Source organism: Heloderma suspectum, chromosome 2, assembly GCF_057233095.1.
Source record: "Heloderma suspectum isolate Gila_16-S chromosome 2, 16-S_ref, whole genome shotgun sequence".
Lineage (NCBI taxonomy): Eukaryota > Metazoa > Chordata > Lepidosauria > Squamata > Helodermatidae > Heloderma > Heloderma suspectum.
In genome coordinates, this window is record NC_139459.1 from 367,620,314 (window position 1) to 367,637,720 (window position 17,407).

The following is a 17,407-nucleotide window of genomic DNA, read 5'->3' on the forward strand; positions in this document are numbered from 1 at the left end:
TCACGGAGGAGAAGGCTGTCGTCTACTAATCCCGGTGGCTCTGTGCTACCTCCAGTAACAAAGGCAGTAAGCCCATGTACACCAGTTGCTGGGGAACACGGGCAGGAGAGTGCTGTGGCACTCGTGTCCTGCGTGTGGGTTTCCCGTGGGCAGCTGCTTGGCCACTGTGTGAACGGAATGCTGGACTACATGGACCCTTGGTCTGATCCAGCACGGCTCTTCTGAAGTTCTTAACATTCCTCCCTGATATTCTGAGGTTCACTGCCTCAGCAGATGGAGGCTCCATTCCTAACTAACATCGGTAGGACCTGCCTTAATGGGGCAGAGCAAAGGTTTTCACAGGACAGTGTCCTGCTTCTGAGGAGACCACAGGTTTTGTGTCCCACAAATATTGGGATTCTCTGGCCGTGCTCCGCGGAGGTCCTTTTCTCTCTATCCAGGGCATTTTTTCGTTCTTTCCTCTCTGCCCGCCCGCCCGCCCGCCCCATCCTCCTCCGCTTCCTCCTCCTTGGACAGTCTCCCCTGTAGCTGCCTCTCTGTGCAGGCGTGCCTCAGAAAGTCCACGCAACACAGTGCTGGCCCGAGTTATTCGGCTGCCTTTAGCAAATGCCCATTTGCCCTCCCCTCTGTCAAAGCGCAGAGCAGCCAAGGCTGAAGCTGGTGTAGCAATTCTGGTACCTCAGGCACACGCACACAAACTCAGGCCCCACGCGTGCCTCCCCTGCTCCCTGGGAGCAACAATACAGTGAAAGTCAATTAAATAATGAAGTCTTTGGGGCCCATTCAGGACACCCCAAGAGATCCACCTGAGGCGACCCCCCCACTCTGCCTCACAGTTGGATGGGGCACCTCATCTCCCCCCACCCACCTCCCGTTGCTTTGGTACGGAGCATCTCAGCCACATGCAGAATTGCATCAGGGGACCCATGTTGGGGGGGGGGGGCAGAGAGCAGTGCCCGATTAATGAGGACTACTGGACTAGGATGATCTGGCATTGCTTTAATGCTAATTAATGCTAATTAATGCTAATTAACTAGGATGATCTTGACTTGTCTAGGGAAACAATCAATACTAAGTTTAGATCAGGGGTGCACAATCCTTTTGGCCCCGAGGACCAAATCCAGTTGGGGGTCTCCTGGGGGCTCACGCAGCACACACAGGCTTGAGCGGGGACACACTTTGGTGGGACACACAGACACACGGATGGGGCGGGAGACGCTGGGAGCCGGACACGCCCCTGCTCTGGGGTCGCTCGGGAAAGAAGGCTGCAGCCTCCCGCCACCGCTGCGCCCGACACGGTCAGGAGAGGCCGCAGACCGGCGCAGGGACCCCCCGGGCACCCCTGGCGCCAACCGGGGCGCCCCTGGCGGATCTCCGGGGGCTCTGAGCGAGGGCCGGGAAGTGCTGCTGTGGGGGCAGATAAAGGAAGGGCCGGGGGGCATTTCTCTGGAGGACACGGCCGCTCCCCCCCAGGGATCCCCTTCGCCCCCTGAACCCCGAGGCGGCCACGCAGCGAGATCCCGGCTCTGCCTCTCCCCACGCGGGACCGCGCAACGCTCCCCGACGGCCCTTCCCAGGGAGCCCGCACGGGATGGCCCCGCGGAAGGAGGCTGTGGAGCCCGCTTCTCCTCGGGACTCTCGGGCTGGGTCGGGGGCTCCCGCTGCTTCTCGCGAGGCGCCTGCACTCGCCAACGTGCCCCCAGGGCATTCGGAACGACAGGCCGGGGGGGGGGGGAGCATGGAAAAGACCCAAGGCAGCTGCGGGAAACTCTCCACCCTCGCGTGGCTCCAGCAACTGAAGCTGGAGCTTATAGAGCACTAGGCAAACCAGCTCTTCCCACGGAACATCCTCTCCCACACTCTTTCCTGGAAATCAGGCACGGATAACAAAGGCGCTTTATGTTGTTGTTGTTGTTGTTCAGTCGTTCAGTCGTGTCCGACTCTTCGTGACCCCATGGACCATAGCACGCCAGGCCTTCTTGTCCTGCGCTCTCTCCCGGAGCGTGCTCAAGTTCATATTCGTTGCATCGGTGATGCTATCTAGCCATCTCATCCTCTGCCGTCCCCTTCTCCTTTGCCTTCAGTCTTTCCCAGCATCAGGGTCTTTTTCTCTTCGCATTAGGTGGCCAAAATATTTGAGCTTCAGCTTCAGTATCTGTCCTTCCAATGAGCACTCAGGGTTGATTTCCTTGAGGATGGACTGATTTGACCTCCTTGCAGTCCAGGGGACTCGTAAGAGTCTTCTCCAGCACCACACTTCAAAAGCGTCCATTCTTCGGCGCTCAGCCTTCCTTATAGTCCAGCTCTCACAGCCATACATTACTACTGGGAAAACCAGAGCTTTGATTAGACGGACCTTTGTCAGCAAGGTGATGTCTCTGCTTCTTACTATGCTGTCTAGGTTGGCCGTAGCTTTCCTCCCCAGGAGCAAGCGTCTTTTAATTTCATGGCTACAGTCACCGTCTGCGGTGATCTTGGAGCCCAAGAAAGTAAAATCTGTCACTGCTTCCATTTCTTCCCCTTCTATATGCCAGGAAGTGATGGGGCCAGATGCCATGATCTTCGTTTTTTTAAAGTTGAGTTTCAAACCAGCTTTTGCACTCTCCTCTTTCACCCTCAACAAGAGGCTCTTGAGATCCTCTTCGCTTTCTGCCATTAGGGTGGTATCATCTGCATATCGGAGGTTGTTGATCATTCTCCCAGCAATCTTAATTCCGACCTGTGATTCATCCAACCTGGCATTTCTCATGATGTACTCTGCATATAAGTTAAATAAGCAGGGTGACAATATGCAGCCTTGTCGTACTCCTTTCCCAATTTTGAACCACTCGGTTGTTCCATGTCTGGTTCTTACTGTTGCTTCTTGACCCTCGTACAGGTTTCTCAGGAGACAGGTAAGGTGGTCTGGTACTCCCATCACTTTAAGAATTTGCCACAGTTTGTTGTGATCCACACAATCAAAGGCTTTAGCGTAGTCAATGAAGCAGAAATAGACATTTTTCTGGAATTCTCTTGCTTTCTCCATGATGCAGCGAATGTTGGCGATTTGATCTCTAGTTCCTCTGCCTCTTCTAAACCCAGCTTGTACTTCTGGTAGTTCTCGGTTCGCATACTGCTGAAGCCTAGCTTGTAGGATTTTGAGCATCACCTTGCTGGCATGTGAAATGAGCGCAATTGTGCGGTAGTTTGAACACTCTTTGGCGTTGCCCTTCTTTGGAATTGGAATGTAAACTGACCTTTTCCAGTCTTGTGGCCATTGTTGAGTGTTCCAAATTTGTTGGCATATTGAATGCAGCACTTTAACAGCATCATCTTTTAGGATTTTAAATAGCTCAGCTGGAATACTGTCATCTCCGCTAGCTTTGTTGTTACTAATGCTTCCTAAGGCCCACTTGACTTCACTGTCTAGGATGTCCAGCTCATGTTCAGTGACCACACTATCATGGCTATCAGGGACATTAAGATCTTTCCTGTATAGTTCTTCTGTGTATTCTTTCCACCTCTTCTTAATCTCATCTGCTTCTGTTAGGTCCCTGCCTTCTTTGTCCTTTATCATGCCCGTCTTTGCACAAAACGTTCCCTTGAGATCTCCGATTTTCTTGAAGAGATCTCTAGTCTTTCCCATTCTGTTGTTTTCCTCGATTTCTTTGCATTGTTCGTTTAAGAAGGCCTTCTTGTCTCTCCTTGCTATTCTCTGGAACTCTGCATTCAGTTGGATATATCTTCCCCTTTCTCCCTTGCTTTTCGCTTCCCTTCTTTCCTCAGCTACTTGTAAAGCCTCCTCAGACAGCCACTTGGCTTTCTTGCATTTCTTTTTCTTTGGGATGGATTTCGTTGTTGCCTCCTGAACAATGTTACGGACCTCTGTCCATAGTTCCTCAGGCACTCTGTCTATCAGGTCTAATCCCTGAAATCTATTTGTCACCTCCACTGTGTATTCATCAGGGATATGATTTAGGTCATACCTGAATGGTTTAGTGGTTTTCCCTACATTCTTCAATTTAAGCTGAAATTTTGCAAGATCTGAGCCACAGTCAGCTCCAGGTCTTGTTTTTACTGACTGTATAGAGCTTCTCCATCTTTGGCTGCAAAGGACATAATCAATCTGATTTCGATATTGACCATCTGGTGATGTCCATGTGTAGAGTCGCCTCTTGTGCTGTTGGAAAAGAGTGTTTGCTATGATCAGCGTGTTCTCTTGGCAAAACTCTATTAGCCTTTGTCCTGCTTCATTTTGTACACCAAGGCCATCCTTGCCTGTTATCCCGGTGATTTCTTGACTTCCTACTTTAGCATTCCAATCCCCTATGATGAAGAGGACATCTTTTTTTGGTGTTAGTTCTAGAAGGTGTTGTAGGTCTTCATAGAACCGATCAACCTCAGCTTCTTCAGCCTCAGTGGTTGGGGCATAGACTTGAATTACTGTGATGTTGAATGGCTTGCCTTGGATTCGTACTGAGATCATTCTATCATTTTTAAGATTGTACCCCAGTACTGCTTTTCCCACCCTTTTGTTGACTATGAGTGCTACTCCATTTCTTCTAAGGGATTCTTGCCCACAATAGTAGATATGATGGTCACCTGAATTAAATTCGCCGATGCCTGTCCATTTTAGTTCGCTGATTCCCAAGATGTCGATGTTCAATCTTGCCATCTCACGTTTGACCACCTCCAGCTTACCTTGATTCATTGATCTGACATTCCAGGTTCCTAAACAAAATTGTTCTTTACAGCATCGGATTTTATTTATGTAAAACATGTATAAACTAAACTTCTCTTCATCTTTCCTTGGATTTCCAAGTGGTGTGCAATCAGCTGGGTCACATTACACATATAAGAGTTAAAAAACAAATAAAATCCAGAAGGTCGCTGTCCTATGCAACCCCAAGGCTGCCATGCTGGGATTTGGAGGATTTGGAGGACTTATTTCTGTCTAAACACGCATAGGATTGCTAGCTATATCAACTTTAAAAAGAAATACAAGTTAAAATGTCTGGATATATAAGAACAGTTTGATGTAGTACCGAAAAGACTGCAATGTAGGCACCAGGTGAGCCTCTCTAAAGGAGGGCATTGGAGAACTGGGGTGACATGGCTGAGAAAAACCTTTCATTTAATTAGGGTACCTCTGATAAAGGAAGACTGTGGAGAAAATCTTTCTGTTTTGTAAGACATGGAGACAGAAAATTGGAACGGAAGGCTGATGCCTTAACTGACATGCCCCGTGATCAGTGACGATGTTATGCAATGGCATAAACTATGCTTGCTTACAGCTCACCCTCCATGCAGCCACACTTTAGTCCGGATGGGGAGGACAGAGTGCCCGAGACCAGCAAAGATACCTTACATTGTTCTTGTCCTGTATTGCCTTTTGAAACATCTGAGCTTCACCGTGAGCTTTTCTACGTGAGGCATTCATTGTGCGCTCATAGTTCCCTACTCACAGTTGTTTCCCGGTTCTTTCATCAATGTCATGACCCTCCAGTTTCTCTTCTGTTGCTAGTAATGAGAAATATCAAAGCAGTTTGTAAAAAACAGCAAAATACACCTGTTACATATATTTTTAAGAGGCACCAAGAAATGGTATATCTTGGCAGTGTGGGGGTGGGAACATCTTGATTTAAAGCAGGAATGGGTTGCCTAGTTTACCGTGGCTTTGAAGGCCACTGCCTTTATTCCCCCCAAAGGTGCTCACTGGGACCTCCATAGAATTTGAAGTGAGACAATGCAACTCACAAACTTTAGCCCTCACACTTTTTCTGTTGTGGTGGATTATTCTCTGCAGTGTGGGGAGCAGCGTGGTGGATTATTCTTTGATTTCTCTGATCTCATTCTCGGGCTTAAAAAAAATGCAGTAAAAGATTGACCAGAGAGCAAAGCGAGCTTCCAGAAAGAACTGAAAGCTATGATCACTGCACTCCTTGAAATACGACAGAAATATCAACACAGTACTAAATCTACTCTAAATCCTGGTCTCAAGACAGGATTTGGGGAAAGCCAGGAAAGGCACCCGTCCTCAGTCAGCCAGAATAAAATGCATCCGTAGCTTTTACCCAAGTTTGACAAACAAGTATGATCTGCCTTTGGAAAATTGGGGTGAAAAGGATACCTGTGTCGATCGTAAGCTCTTTTTAACTAGCTGTACCTGTTCCAACTGAACAACAACAACAACAACCTGTTCCAATATTTATCATACCGATTTGAAATGTGACACAATTATACACTTCACGAAGTACAGTGAAGATGATGAGGTTCATGTTATTAGCTCGAGGTATCCTTTTTCAGAACGAATACAATTTTGAGGCTTATCCTTCTGTCTAAACATGCATAGCATAGTGCCCTTATGGATTTTATTTGTTTTTTTACTCTTATATGTGTAATGTGACCCAGCTGATTGTACACCACTTGGAAATCCAAGGAAGGATGAAGGGTAGTTTATCCATGTTTTACATAATGCGCCTTTGCTATCCTTGCCTGATCTCCATGAAATAGTGTGGGAGAGGATGTTCCGTGAGAAGAGCTGGTTTGCCTAATCTATAAGCGCCAGCTTCAATTGCTGGAGCCATGCGAGGGTGGACAGTTTCCAACAACTGCCTTGGGTTACTTGCATGCTTACAGACACCCCGCTCCCCTGGCAAGTGGCCTGTTGTTCTGAATGCCCTAGGGACACATTGGCGTGAGTCCAGGCGCCTCGCAAGAAGCAGCGGGAGCCCCCGAACCAGCCCGAGAGTCCCGAGGAGAAGCAGGCTCCACAGCAGCGCCCCTCCTTCCGCAGGGCCATACCGTGCGGGGTCCCTGGGAAGGGCTGTTGGAGAGCACTGGGCTGAGGTGAGCAGCTGCGTGGAGAGATGCAGAGATGCAGAGCCAGGATCTTGCTGCTTGGCTGCCTCAGGGTTAAGGGGACCGAAGGGGTCCCTAGAGGGGAAGGGACTTGGGGGAGGGGCCGTGTCCTCACTATGTGACTCTCACTTTTCATCAAATAATTAATTCAGGGGAGCAACCATATAAATGCTTGTTGTGAGAAAAGAGAAATATGTCACTTCTCATCAAAGAACTCACTCAGGGGAACAACCATATAAATGCCTGGGGTGTGGAAAGAGCTTCAGACAGAAGCAACATCTCTGTATACATAAAAAAAACTCACATAAGGGAGAAATGATGTCGTTGTTTGGAGTGTGGAAATTGCTTCAGTGAGAAGGGAACTCTCTCTCAACATGAAAGAACTCACTCGGGGAAGAAACCGTATCATTGCCTGGAGTGTGGAGAGAGCTGCTCTCAGAAGAGAAATCTCACTTTGCATGAAAGAATTCATCCAGGGGAGAAACAATGTAAATGCTTGGTGGAAAGACCTGCAGCAGAAACAGAAGCCTTGCTTCTCATCAAAGAAATCCCGGAGGGGAGAAGTTTTAAAACGGCTTGGAGTGTGATATTTTATAAGTATTTTATATATGCATATTTATGAGTTTTTTTTGTGTGTATATGCAATAAATTAGGGTTATTCATTTGCGCCCCTTTCCCATGTTCTTTTGCAACGAGTTTAGGTTGTTCTTTTGGGTCCCCTATAGCCTGAGAGACCACAAAGGGAGGTGCAGTTGTTTTGTTATATTGTGGGTTTTCGTGAATACGGAATATTACATAACCCCGTCCCTTTTTTGTCATCCCAATGTCCCGTTTTTGCCTCAAGGAAATACGGCCAGCCTAGGCCTAGGGGCAGCTGCACCCCCTCGCCCCCACGAGCAGGTGCCCACGAACCGAACGGGGCCTGCTTGTGAGCAGAAACACAGGACAGCCCTGTAGTCTCCCCGCCCCTGTCGAGGCCGCAGTGTCCGGGGCCGGCTGGCTGGCTGGCGCTCCTGCGACCCCTCGAGCCTCCGGGCGAGGCGGCCCGCCAGCGAGAGCGACGTTTCGCGCCACGAACAGCGCGCAGAGGCCGAGCAGAGTCGTCCGGCGAGGGGGGAGGCCCGGAGCGGGGGAGAGAGCGGAGGGGCCCGGCGCCAGCGTGGCGCGGCGGGGGAGGCCCCTGGTCCGGCTGGGGAGCTGCGGGGGGCGTCCCGCTGCGTGGCCCCCCGGGGTTAAAGGAGCTGAAGCGGGGGATTCCGAGGGGGGAGGGGGCGGGGAGAGGCCGCGTCCCCCCCGGACATGCTTCCAGTCCCGCCTTCCTCCGCCCGCAGACAGAGGGCGTTGAGCTTCTTCCGGTGCTGCTTCGGCGCCTCCTGGGTGGCAGCAGGTGAGGCCCCCCCCCGCCTTGTGCATTCGGGGAAGGGGGTCCCTGGGCTGCGGGGGAGGGAGAGGGACATGGGGGCAGGAGGGGGAGGGGAGCCGTGCGGGGGGGATGCCCTACATCAACCCGGGGGGGGGGTCTGAAGGTGCGTCCCGGGTGGAGCTGGACCTCCGCCCCCTAGGGAGGCGCCCCGCGTAGCTGATCCGCTTGGGCCCCCCACAACGCCAGGGAGCTGCGCTCCGGCCTCCTTCAGCATCCCAGGCGGCGCCTTCGATGTGGCGAGCGGGAGGGGAGATTTAGAAGGGAGGAGTCAGGGTACCCGATTGATTCACTGCTTCCTCTGCTCTGCACTGACGAAAATACTTCCACCACTAATCGGGGAGTGCTCCCCCCCCCCGTCCCCGCGCAGATGTGGGTCCCCTGAGGCAGTTCTGCATGGGGCTGAGACGCTGCCCTGGTCCTCTTCTGACAGCAGCAAACAAACCTGGGCGGAGGGAGACGAGGGCCCCGCCAGGGCCGGCCCTCCCGTGGGGCAGCTGATCCGGGGAGCCCCGAGTGGGAAGCAGGTACTTAGTTAGCTCTGCCTTCCCGCAGCTTCCTTGAAGAACAGAGAAGGCCTGCTTGCTAGCTGGAGTCTTGCACATTTCTTTTTGCACTGACAATATGATAATAGCTTACCGGAACCATGTCCTGCCTTTACAGAGCCTTAATAGCGCTGCCTCCTATGGCAATCTGCCCCGATAAAGAAGAGGGAAGAGATCCTTCGGCCCCTTTGGAGGTTTTCTGGAACACAGATCACAGATGGTCGAGACAGACTCAGCTGGCACCGAAACACCAAGGGACCCTGATGCCACGAAGACTGGGAGCATCGGAGCATTCCAGGAAAGAAAGGTCCAGCAGGTTATTGGCGAGGACATGGTGAGCTCAGATGTGCGTTTCAGGCAGTTCCGCTATGAGGCGACCAAGGGGCCCCGAGAGGTTTGCAACCAACTCCACGATCTTTCCCGTCAGTGGCTGAAGCCAGAGCGACACTCAAAAATCCAAATGCTGGACCTGGTGATCCTGGAGCAGTTCCTGGCCATCCTGCCAGCGGAGATGGCAAGCTGGGTGAGAGAATGCGGGGCGGAGACCAGCTCCCAGGCGGTGGCCCTGGCAGAAGGCTTCCTCCTGAGCCAGGCAGAGGACAGGAAGCCGGAAGAGCAACAGGTGAGAGTATTTCATCCAAGGTGACAGGAATGTGACCTCTCTAAACCTCTCTACTAATAGCCCAACCCGTTCCGGAAATCTACCAAGGAGAGATGTCTCATACCACCCTACGACATTTCTGCCTCTCTTTCCTTTTCTAATCCTCCTCGTTCCACTTCTTGCATCTCCGTTGCTCTTTCACATACAGAGTCTGTTTGCAGAAGTGGGACCTGATTTGCCTGCAGCTGAAAAGGCTCCATCAGACACCAGGCAGAGCCCCCCGCAAAGAAGGACCAGGCAGGATGCTGCTGGACATGTCACCTTGCAGGGTGAGGATTAATTGCGGGTGGCTGTATTTCAGCCTGGTCTTCCAGTGCATTACTTCTAGTGTAATTCTATCTATTTGACTAGGAGTCCATTCCTACTGTGTTCCAAGGGAGTTTAGGGCTGTAATCCCAATCTTTGAGACACCGTTCTGCTCCAAGCTTCTCATTATTTTTCTCTCTCACAGGGACTGGAATGATGCCAGCAGTGGGTACTCAGCCATCTCTTTTCGGTTGTGATGGAGTGGAACCGGATCAGGTAGGGGGAAGGATCCCTGGGGAGACAGGCAGGGAGCAGCTTGGGTGCCTCCATCCCTGGCCCCCCTCCTAGGGCTGAATGTAGCTCTCTCCTTATGTTCCCTTCTGACAAAGCTACGGTCGTGAGATGAGCCCTGCTGGACCAGACCAAGGGCCCATCTAGTCCATCATCTCCTGATTCTATCAGTGGTTGACCATACACCTCTTGGGAAGCCCACAAGCAGGACAGTTTCCTGGTTTTCACAGCAAGCAAGTTTCAATCCTGCAGGATAATGCCCAGCCACCTCACTTTATGTTATCCTTGAGAAGGAAACATTTTCTTTTTCCTCCAGGCTCTGGTGACTTTTGAGGAGGTTGCTGTGTGCTTCACGGAGGAGGAGTGGGCACTGCTGGATCTTGACCAGAGAGCCCTGCACTGGCAAACCATGGAGGAGAACCGTGGGATCGTGGCCTCTCTGGGTAAAGCTCCTTCTTTTCCTCCTTAAGGATAGTCTGGATTTCCAAGTGCAATCATGATGAGGAAGATACTAACCTGGTTCGGACGATCATGGGCGTCAAAGAAGCCATGCCTTGTAGTAGGGGTGTTGGGGTGGGGAAGAAGACACCCCCACCGTGTGCTGTGCTGCTTTTGGGTAACACGGTAACCTCCACAGTGTTGCAGGTAATTAGGCAAATAGCTGTTGCTCATGCAGCACACGCAGGGCAGGGAAAAGAAGCCACGGGGGTCCTGCACAAGCAAAGCGTGGCAGAGCACCATGGGATCATGGCCAATATTGGTAAGGCTCCCTGTTTTCCTGATCATCAGCATATCCGGTTCAAAAGGCAATAATGTCGAGGGAGGTAATATTACTAATTTTGGGCTTATATTCTATATTATTCATTTATTTTGTGTTCTGTTTATTTATTTGTAGCATTTTTATCCCACTCCTCAGCCAAAAAAGCCTCCCACAGCGGCTGACAATCCATGAGCAAAGAACACAGTCCCTGCCCTTGCGGTACAATCTGAAAAAGACGTGACACACAAGGGGGAGGGGAGAGGGGGGAAATTATTAGACTCCCAGCAGGGCGGGTGGGATGGCCCTGCTGCCTGCCTTTCTCTCCCGAAGGAATGGCAGTCCAGCTGGAGCAGGCCCAGACGTCCCCTTTGCCTGCTTCTGCCTCCTTCGCTCCTCCTTCTTAGCCACAGGGTCGTGATGTTGGTCAGCATTTTGAGTCTGCCTCACAGGAAACTGCCCCCCGAAGGCAGAGCTCAGAAAGATAATAAGGTATAGAATCATAGAATGGTAGGGTTGGAAGGGGCCTACAAGGCCATCGAGTCCAACCCCCTGCTCAATGCAGGAATCCAAGTCAGAGCATCCCTGACAAATGGCTGTCCATTGAGTCATATTTAAATCAACAAATAAGGAACACCAGTTTAAGGCAGCACCTGAAAGAAATCATTCCACAGAATGTTCACAAGTCATATTAAGTCAGCTCAGTCTCAGAAAATCGCATCACAACACGCATTAGGGACAGGCAGCCCAGAACAGAACTCTGGGGTTTACTTTGCTCTGAAGAGCATAAAAAATACAAACACGGAACTGACCCACCATACAGTCCTAGCAGCCAGCCACCCAAAATTAAGTTAGTTAACAGACCTGTTTTTCTCTTAGTCTCTTTCTGTCAAACTACAGTCTGTCTTCACATATAAGTGCCCATAATAGCTGGGGTGGAGGGATGAGCAAGATATCTGCTTCTCTCTGCCTGAAAGCAACAGCACTCCAGGGTTTGCCCTGCCCTGAAAAGCAAGCGGACTCCTGTCAATTGTGGACAGGCCAGGAGACCAAGGTGGGTGCAATAGTGTGCACCCAGGTCTGATGATACAAAGCCAGAAAGGGGGTAGAAGAAGATTCCTGGGTGGTGACAAGAGCGGTTCCAGGCTGAAAACAACGAGGTTCAGACAACTGCTTGCCAGAGCCATCTCAAATGTAACAGTGGGCGATTTGGGATGGGTGCTCAGTAAAGGAGATGCTAAGCCTGCAGTGATTCAGGATCGCTTCTTTCCTGAAAGGCTCAGAAATTCATAGCCGAGTACCTGAGCTGGTTATTTCTTTGGTAAGAAGTGCATCCCATCTAAGTCTTTTCCGTACTTCCTTTTATCGAAATCATTAATTGTGGGTGCTCTATGATTTGAAGTTCTGTTGCTAACTTTGCTAACATGGTTTCATTGCAGGAGGTGACAGGTGGGACGGGGAGAATAAGAGAGAAGCATGTGTGATGTCACCAAATCGAGAAAAATGCAAAAATAGGAAACAGCAGAGAAGGAAAACTGAAATAAATTGCAATATGAGGAAGAATTCCTTTGCTTCTCAGGTCAATGGCTACCATCATATCATAATCCAAGAAATAATACATAAAAGACTGGAAAAGAAACAGTTCCATATGCAGAGGAAAACTTTCAATTCTGACTCAAACATTAAAGCTCATTGCAAAATTCACACCGTGAAGAAAACCTGTGAATGCCTGGAATGTGGGAAGAGCTTCAGTCAGAAGGCACATCTCACTGATCATCAAAGAACTCACACAGGGGAGAAACCGTATGATTGTTTGGAGTGTGGAAAGAGCTTCAGGCAGAAGATAACTCTCACTACTCATCAGAGAACTCACACAGGGGAGAAACCACATCACTGCTTGGAGTGTGGGAAGAGCTTCAGTCAGAAGGCACATCTTATTTATCATCAAAGAACGCATACAGGGGAGAAGCCATATAAATGCTTGGAGTGCGGAAAGAAGTTCAGTCAGAAGACACGTCTCACTTCTCATCAAAGAACTCACACAGGGGAGAAACCGTATGATTGTTTGGAGTGTGGAAAGAACTTCAGTAAGAAGACAAATCTCACTCGTCATCAAAGAACTCACACAGGGGAGAAACCACATCTTTGTTTGGAGTGTGGAAAGAGCTTCAGGCGGAAGATAACTCTCACTACTCATCAGAGAACTCACACAGGGGAGAAACCATGTCATTGTTTGGAGTGTGGAAAGAGCTTCAGTCAGAAGGAACATCTTACTTATCATCAAAGAACGCATACAGGGGAGAAGCCATATAAATGCTTGGAGTGTGGAAAGAACTTCAGTCAGAAAACATTTCTCACTTTTCATCAAAGAACTCACACAGGGGAGAAACCACATCATTGTTTGGAGTGTGGAAAGAACTTCAGTCAGAAGACAAACCTCACTCGTCATCAAAGAACTCACACAGGGGAGAAACCACATCTTTGTTTGGAGTGTGGAAAGAGATTCACTCGGAAGATAACTCTCACTACTCATCAGAGAACTCACACAGGGGAGAAACCATGTCATTGTTTGGAGTGTGGAAAGAGCTTCAGTAAGAAGGCACATCTCACATGTCCTCAATGAACTCACACAGGGGAGAAACCACGTCATTGTATGGAGTGTGGAAAGGGCTTCAGCGACAAGATAACTCTCACTCGTCATCAAAGAACTCATACAGGGGAGAAACTATATGATTGTTTAGGGTGTGGAAAGAGCGTCAGTAAGAAGACACAGCTCACTTCTCATCAAAGCTCTCACACAGGGGAGAAGCCATATCATTGTTTGGCGTGTTGAAATAGTTTCAGTCAGAAGACACAGCTCACTCATTATCAAATAACTCACACAGAGGAAAACCAGATAAATGCTTTGAGTGTGGAAAGAGCTTCAGTCATACAGGAACCCTCACTCATCATCAAAGAACTCACACAGGAGAAACCGTATGATTGTTTGGAGTGTGGAAAGAGCTTCAGGCAGAAGTCACATCTCACTTCTCATCAAAGTTCTCACACAGGGGCGAAGCCATATAAATGCTTGGTGTGTGGAAGGAGCTTCAGCGACGAGAACTCACACCTCTCATCAAAACACACGGGGAGAAACAATATAAATATTTGGAGTGTTGAAAAAGCTTCAGTCAGAAGCAAACTCTCAGTTCTTATCAAAGAAACCACTTGGAAAAATCTGTAAAACTGCTTGGAATGTGGGCAAAAATTAAATCTGATCATAGTTCTCATCAAAGAAATCACACAGGGGAAAAACCACAGGAATTTTTGGAGGATTGAATGAGATTCATTTACAATCAAGCCATATTAAAGGACACACATAGGAGATACACTGCATAAAGGAATGCCAGCCAAGGAGTCCATTAATATGCTGAAACTAAGACAACCAAGAAACTTCAGTAAATAATCTTTTCTCTTATAATAGCACACATTGAAAATAATGATGTGCAGACCATAAATATTCCTGAATACTGGGCAGGATGATTTTCTCAGTTACATGCATTTCACATTTCTTTAACAAATATTTTATTTGATTTTGTAAGAGGGTTAAGAAGAAAAATACATATGCCAATACTGAATAAATATGTGGAATTAGCAAGCCTAAGACACCACTTCATTCAAGAGGGTAGGGGTTGCTCTTTTAGTAAAGGCAAGTCAAAAACATGGTCTGGTAGGATAAGCCTCAAAACTGTATTCATTAGCTAATAACGTGAACCTCATCATCTTCACTGTACTTCGTGAAGTGTATAATTGTGCACATTTCAAATCGGTATGATAAATATTGGAACAGGTACAGCTAGTTAAAAAGAGCTTACGATTGACACAGGTATCCTTTTCATTCCAATTTTCCAAAGGCAGATCATACATGTTTGTCAAACTTGGGTAAAAACTATAGAAGTATTTTATTCTGGTTGATGGAGGATGAGTCCCTTTCCTGGCTTTCCACAAATCCTGTTTTGAGACCAGGATTTTTCTAGAGTAGATTTAGTACTGTGTTGATATTTCTGTTGTATTATGACGAGTGCAGTGATCATACCTTTCAGTTCTTCCTAGGAGCTCGATTTCTTTGCTCTCTGGTCGATCCTTTACTGCATTTTTTTTTAAGCCCGAAAATGAGATCAGGGAAATCAGAAAATAATCCACCACACTGCTCCCCTTAGATTTGATTTGAGTTATTTCCCAGCTGGATAACTAGTTTAATAGGATGATGATCCTTCTCTGGTTGATCTCCTACTGAATTATTTTTTAAATCTGAGAATAAGACCGTGGAAGACTTTCTCAGTAAAAACCTGCATTTCCAATGACACTTGTCCATGGGGAGATTGAGAGGGAGTGGTTACCTGTTGGTGTGGTTGTATTGTTCAGTCGTGTCCGACTCTTCGTGACCCCATGGACCATAGCACGCCAGGCCTTCCTGTCCTGCGCTCTCTCCCGGAGCGTGCTCAAGTTCATATTCATTGCATCAGTGATGCTATCTAGCCATCTCATCCTCTGCTGTTCCCTTCTCCTTTTGCCTTCAGTCTTTCCCAGCATCAGGGTCTTTTCCAGAGAGTTTTCTCTTCGCATTAGGTGGCCAAAATATTTGAGCTTCAGCTTCAGTATCTGTCCTTCCAATGAGCACTCAGGGTTGATTTCCTTGAGGATGGACTGATTTGACCTCCTTGCAGTCCAGGGGACTCGTAAGAGTCTTCTCCAGCACCACAGTTCGAAAGCATCAATTCTTCGGCGTTCAGCCTTCCTTATAGCCCAGCTCTCACAGCCATACATTACTACTGGGAAAACCATAGCTTTGATTAGACGGACCTTTGTCGGCAAGGTGATGTCTCTGCTTCTTACTATGCTGTCTAGGTTTGCCATAGCTTTCCTCCCCAGGAGCAAGCGTCTTTTAATGTCATGGCTACAGTCACCGTCTGCGGTGATCTTGGAGTCCAAGAAAGTAAAATCTGTCACTGCTTCCATTTCTTCCCCTTCTATATGCCAGGAAGTGATGGGGCCAGATGCCATGATCTTAGTTTTCTTAATGTTGAGTTTCAAACCAGCTTTTGCACTCTCCTCTTTCACCCTCAACAAGAGGCTCTTTAGATCTTCGCTTTCTGCCATTAGGGTGGTATTGTCTGCATATCGGAGGTTGTTGATAATTCTCCCGGCAATCTTAATTCCGACCTCTGATTCATCCAATCCGGCATTTTTCATGATGTACTCTGCATATAAGTTAAATAAGCAGGGTGACAATATGCAGCCTTGTCGTACTCCTTTCCCAATTTTGAACCAATCGGTTGTTCCATGTCTGGTTCTTACTGTTGCTTCTTGACCCTCGTACAGGTTTCTCAGGAGATAGGTAAGGTGGTCTGGTACTCCCATCACTTTAAGAATTTGCCACAGTTTGTTGTGATCCACACAATCAAAGGCTTTAGCGTAGTCAATAAAGCAGAAATAGACATTTTTCTGGAATTCTCTTGCTTTCTCCATGATGCAGCGAATGTTGGCAATTTGATCTCTAGTTCCTCTGCCTCTTCGAAGCCCAGCTTGTACTTCCGGTAGTTCTCGGTTTGCATACTGCTGAAGCCTAGCTTGTAGGATTTTGAGCATCACCTTGCTGGCATGTGAAATGAGCGCAGTTGTATGGTAGTTTGAACACTCTTTGGCGTTGCCCTTCTTTGGAATTGGAATGTAAACTGACCTTTTCCAGTCTTGCGGCCATTGTTGAGTGTTCCAAATTTTGTTGGCATATTGAATGCAGCACTTTAACAGCATCATCTTTTAGGATTTTAAATAGCTCAGCTGGAATACTGTCATCTCCACTAGCTTTGTTGTTACTAATGCTTCCTAAGGCCCACTTGACTTCACTCTCGAGGATGTCCGGCTCAAGTTCAGTGACCGCACTATCATGGCTATCAGGGACATTCAGATCTTTCCTGTATAGTTCTTCTGTGTATTCTTTCCACCTCTTCTTAATCTCATCTGCTTCTGTTAGGTCCCTGCCTTCTTTGTCCTTTATCATGCCCATCTTTGTACAAAACGTTCCCTTGAGATCTCCGATTTTCTTGAAGAGATCTCTAGTCTTTCCCATTCTGTTGTTTTCCTCGATTTCTTTGCATTGTTCATTTAAGAAGGCCTTCTTGTCTCTCCTTGCTATTCTCTGGAACTCTGCATTCAGTTGGATATATCTTCCCCTTTCTCCCTTGCTTTTCGCTTCCCTTCTTTCCTCAGCTACTTGTAGAGCCTCATCAGACAGCCACTTGGCTTTCTTGCATTTCTTTTTCTTTGGGATGGATTTCGTTGCTGCCTCCTGAACAATGTTACCGACCTCCGTCCATAGTTCCTCAGGCACTCTGTCTATCAGGTCTAATCCCTGAAATCTATTCCTCACCTCCACTGTATATTCATAAGGGATATGATTTAGGTCATACCTGAATGGTTTAGTGGTTTTCCCTACGTTCTTCAATTTAAGCCGAAATTTTGCAAGAAGCAGCTCATGATCTGAGCCACAGTCAGCTCCAGGTCTTGTTTTTACTGACTGTATAGAGCTTCTCCATCTTTGGCTGCAAAGGACATAATCCATCTGATTTCGATATTGACCATCTGGTGATGTCCATGTGTAGAGTTGT

At 48.2% G+C, this 17,407-nt stretch overlaps 1 pseudogene across 1 annotated transcript; it reads left to right on the plus strand.

Moving 5' to 3' along the window:
• Window positions 1-8,116: 8,116 nt before the first annotated feature.
• Window positions 8,117-14,729, plus strand: LOC146355936 (uncharacterized; annotated as a pseudogene). Its single transcript, XR_014787189.1, has 7 exons — window positions 8,117-8,227; window positions 8,924-9,139; window positions 9,233-9,427; window positions 9,615-9,735; window positions 9,918-9,988; window positions 10,320-10,446; window positions 12,200-14,729. The product of XR_014787189.1 is annotated as an uncharacterized LOC146355936 (transcript).
• The last annotated feature ends 2,678 nt before the right edge of the window (window positions 14,730-17,407 follow it).